At 58.7% G+C, this 5,000-nt stretch overlaps 1 protein-coding gene across 1 annotated transcript in view; it reads right to left on the bottom strand.

Annotated features, from left to right (window-relative positions):
- The window catches only part of LOC310788108 (junction plakoglobin-like), a gene marked incomplete at its 3' end in the record, with an annotated part of 171,731 nt that overhangs the window by 46,419 nt on the left and 120,312 nt on the right, over window positions 1-5,000 (bottom strand). The gene's annotated exons all lie outside the window — the stretch shown is intronic.

Here is a 5,000-nt window from a genome sequence, read left to right as displayed (position 1 = left end):
GCACCCCACAGGGCGACCCGAAAGGCACCGGTGAACCACGGCCATATGGCAACGTTTATGCCTAACCGTCTGACATATTAGAGTGGCAACGATACTACTTCCTTGCCACCGACAGCACCGCGTGCGCAAACTGCGAACCGGATACGTCGAGACTGTAGTACCTGACAAAAGTGTGATGAGAGGACCATGAGGCCGCGGCACACATGTCCTCCACCGACACACCGCGCAACAACGCAGAGGATGTCGCAACACCTCACGTAGAAAGCGCCTTGATACCCTCCTGGGGAACCTTGCCCACGGCAGAGTATGCCAACGCGATCGCCTCCACTAACCAGTGTGATAAGCGATCCTTGGAAAGGGGTCCGCCCTGGGCCCTTTGCCCAAAGCAAACCAACAGCTGATCTGTAATGCGTAAAGAACGCGTCCTGGCCACATAGGCCGAGAGCGCCCTTACGGGGCACAGCATGAGCAAACGTCTCTCCTCGCCCGTCTCTAACTGAACGGCGGGGGACAGAATGCCGATAAGTCTATGACCATAGACCTAAAGCTGACATTAATAATCTCAGGTTGGTACGCCGGGTTAGGTCGCAACGTAACCCTGCGCCTATCATTACCACACAGGCCTGCTGCACCGAGAGGGCAATCAGGTCACCAACTCTCTTTCCTGACGACAAGGCCAGCAGCAGCGCGGTCTTTAAAGACAGAACCCTTAAATCGGCGGAGTCCAAGGGCTCAAACGGATGACCCGTTAGCCCGTCCAGCACCGTAACCAGGTCCGATTTGGGGGAAAAAACGCACCGCGACGGCGGGCGCAGTTTACGCGCTCCCTTCATGAGGCGCAAGACCAAAGGGTACGCCCCCACGGGGCTCCCTTCAATCCCCCTATGGCAAGCAGAATCGCGGCTACGTACACCTTAAACGACTGCGGGGACTGACCCGCGTCAAGCAGGCTCTGAAGGAAACAGAGAACTGGTCGCACACTGCAGTTCACTGGATCCACGCCCTTACTTGCTGCATAGTGCATCCCACATTATCAGGCAAACCCTGGGCTAGCAACTGTTCCGGTTCAGGAGCCAGACCGCTAGCTTCCACCTGCCTGGGGAGGGGTGGAACACCTCCCCCTCCGCCTGGGATAGGAGATCGGCCCGTACCGGCAATGCCCAGGGCGGATCTTGCGCCAGGGAGACCAGGTCCGCAAACCATGTCTGCCTGTGCCAAACAGACTAAAACGAGCCGGAGGCGCTGTTCCCTCACCCTGTCCCACACCTGACGGATCAGGAGGGGTCGGGGGAAACGCATAGAGCCCCTCCCTTGGCCACGCGTGCGCTTTTAGCGCGTCATGACCTAACGGGGGCTGTCCTCCTGGATCGAGAACCACAGTGGGCAGTGTGTCGCGCGCCGCGATGCGAGAGATCGACGCAGGTGCGACCAACCCTGGCCCAAACCTGTTCCATCACCCGAGGGTGGAGGCACCACTCCGTATAACGGGGATTGCCTCGAGACAGCAGGCCGGTCGTAACTCCGCCGTCCCGGCAGATAGACCGCTGACACTGAAAGGAGACGGGGAAACACCCACAGGTGAATCCCCGCTATGGTTCAGCGCCCCCGACCGCACACCGCCCTGTTTGTTCAGGTGGGCGATCGCTGCCCTATTGTCCGAGCGAATCAGCACATGGTGCCCATGTGTGAGCCGCTGGAAGTGTTACCTCCGCAGGCCGGGGGGACTGCGGAGGCAACGTTCTCTTTCGAGTCTGGTCGCACGCGGACTTGTCCGGCAGTGCGGTCCCCAAGAGAGCTCCCAACCAACAATGGGCCCACGGCGCCATTGATGGTGGGCTTGTCCTGAGGCAGAGCCCGGCGAATCGTCTTCAGCTCTAGCACGTTTATGTGGCGAAGCTCCTGAGCCTCCCACCGGCCGTTCGCCGAAAAATGCCCGCAAATCGCACCCCCTCCCCAGAGGGAGGCGTCTGTGCGAATTACCATCCTGAGCGGGACAGGGCCCCACCGAGTACCTCTCGAGAGGTAACGGGGGTCCGCCCATATAGCCAGCGCCTGCCAGGCCTGAACTGTCAGAGGAACCCTGCGATGACGGTCCCCGGCCGAGTCCAGGCGAAGCCTGAGATTACCATATTTGGACCACGAGAGCATGTGTAGCCTCCCTAGCGGGAGCACATGCAGTGCTGAGGCCATCAGGCCCAACATTACTGTGCACTGATGCAATGACACCGAGGGCACAGACCTAACGTCCTTGGCTTGCTGTCCGAACCGTGCGCGCCTGTCGCTCTGGCGAAAGGCTCGCAGGAAGTATAGCTCGAGCCCCAGGAAGGTCGCCGCCTGCGCTGGGACGAGGCAACTCTTCTGCCAGTTCACCAAAAACCCTAAGGTTTGCCAGTGATCGGTCACCACCTTGGTATGTTCCGCGGCACAGACCCTCGAGTCGGCCGCTAAGAGAACGTCGTTGAGATATAGGAAGGCGCGGAGGGGAGCCACGGCTGCCTCCACGCACACCGTGAGGGTTCGCGGGCTCAAAGACATGCCGAATGGCAAGCCACAGAACTCGTAAGCCTTCCCCCGGAAAGGAGAACCTCAGGTATTTCCTGTGTCTCCTGACCATGTGGACATGGAAGACCGCACCTTCCAGATCCCTGGAAGTAAGAAATCCCCCTGTCTCAACTTGAACAGGCGGGGAAGAGAGCATTCGGGATGGGACTTCCTCAGCGCCTTGAGACGCCGAAGGTCCGATTTTGGACGCATGGAGCCGTCCATGGCCTCCTCCTCCACGGCCAGATCGGGGGTCCCGTCGAACGTGGGTGGGCAAACTGTAGCGCGTATCCCCTGTGGAGGGTGCGCCGTAATGGGGACGGGGGAACATAGATGCTCCCAGGCATCGAGCCTGTTGGACAAGATGGTCTCTTGTGGCCAACGGAGCGGAACCCGTTCCACCACTCGGATCATACTCTCTCCCTCAATGTCCCCAAAGGAGACAGTGCACGGTCATCAAAAGCAGAGAGCATATGAACTGAATCAAGTCTCTCTGCCCGCTTCGCGCTCAGAAGAGTATCACCGTCTCATCATCGTGGATAGCGAGAATGAACATTTTAGAAACACATTTCTCAAGTTAGAAACTATAGAAATGATCCCTGAAATATAGTCATGAGCATATTGCTGGGCCCCGGGACCTTTCGATCCGGTGCCCTGATGGGGGGGCGGGACGTGAGAGGCTACGCCCCCCCCGCCGCATGGACAGTTCCGTAGAAGCTGTGCATGCTGGGGGAGAACTTCTTACGCAAGCTCCGCCTACTGACGCGCTGTTGTATCGAAGTAACCCCCCCCCCCCCTGCCGTGCGCCTTTCGCAGGCTGGGGGGACTGCGGAGGTAACGTTCTCTCTCGAGACGCACGTGGACTTGTCCGACAGTGCGGCCCCCAGGCGAGCTCCCGATCAGCAATGAGCTGTTGGCGCCATTGATGGTGGGCTGTCCTAGGAGCCTCTAGCCGAGGCCAGGCCGTAGCCATGGACCAAGGCGAGCCTTAATGCTGGGTATGAGACCCTGGGCGAGCTCCCGACCGAACTCAGGCCTTGGGCACCGAGGACGGTGGGTCTAAAGCTACAAGCCGCAGGCTGGAACTAAGCCCAGCCTTGGTGAGCCAACCGGTGGGCTTGACCTGGGCGCCGCCAACCGAGGCCAGGCCGTGGTCATGGACCAAGGTGCGCCGTACCCCCAGCCAGGCTCCCTGCACTTGCAGGGGGCACCCCAACAAGGGAGTGCGACCCATGGAGAGCTCCCAACCACCCCGGGCCTTGGGCACCAAGGGCGGTGGGCTTGTCCTTAGAGCTACAAGCCAAAGGCTGGCACTGAGCCCAGACCTTGGCGAGCTGTAAGCCCTGCTGGACACGTAGCGCCAGCAAGGAGCAGTATGTCTATTGTAGCGGAGGTATCTCGCGCCCAATGTACTTACTAGCACACAGATACTAACTACACGGGTGCACGCCAGCTATCTGCAAAATGCTATCGTTCTGTGCTAAACAGTACTAATATTGCTATCTGCACCTATGCAAGGCAGGCTAGCTTTAACACTTCTTTGAGACCGGCCTTGGCCAGCTCTCAAGAGCTTAGCTGCGGACCAGACCGAGGGTTCAAGGCGCCTGTGCAGCGTGCTCGTGCCCAAGGCCGAACACGCACTTAACGTGTCGATTCAAACTCGGCCAAGTAGTTTTACACACGGCCCATCCCCTCCCTGACCTTCCCTGCTCAGTAGCAAGAGGAAGCAGGAAGCTAACCACTAATAGCAAGCTCCCGCAGGGCGCACCCTATTAGCGGGAGTACCGCTTAAGCAAGCTAGCAAAAAGCACATGCTAAACAGTAAGCAACCCGGAGGCTAGCGAACGTGCGCGTGCAATGGTAACGTAAGCGGCAATAGCCCATCCCGAAGGGGGGGCACCAATACCCACAACCTGTTAACCCGAGAGAACAGACGTGGAAGCCACTAGCTAAGCTAGCATAAGCACTGAGAGACAAGCGTGCGCTAACACAAGCCTGCGCACAGGCCGGTGCAGCGCGTCTCTACCCTGAGTAACACAGGGAAGCAAGCGTGGCCGCGAGCAATAGGCCAGCGGCCCGCGAAGCTAGTCAATCTCAGAAGAAACTCCTCAGAGGGAGTTGCAATCTAGTAGATGCTAATTGCACGAGGCAAGCAAACACTTAGCAGACAAGCAAGCTGGCTAAGATGGCGTAAGTACTGAGAGAAGCGGCCCACACAAGGTGCGGGGCGAGCTCACCTAGCTAGCGAATCGCCCAGCTAAAATCTCAGACGCCTGTAAAAGCTACACTACATTCATGTAGGTCCCAGCAACGCCTGTTCAAATTCATTGTGCCGGTCGTAATCGGCCAGCGTAGCCTCACAGCTAATACAGCACCTAGCTGTTCCCCCCTCTCTGTGTCTAACAGGAAACGGGGTTAACGTGCAAGCTAAGCCTGCACCGTAAGAGCTGGAGTACTAC

Source organism: Poromitra crassiceps (genome assembly GCF_964638095.1).
Source record: "Poromitra crassiceps genome assembly, chromosome: 13".
NCBI lineage: Eukaryota > Metazoa > Chordata > Actinopteri > Beryciformes > Melamphaidae > Poromitra > Poromitra crassiceps.
The sequence above is the reverse complement of the archived record's forward strand: the minus strand, read 5'-3'. Positions and strand labels throughout refer to the sequence as shown.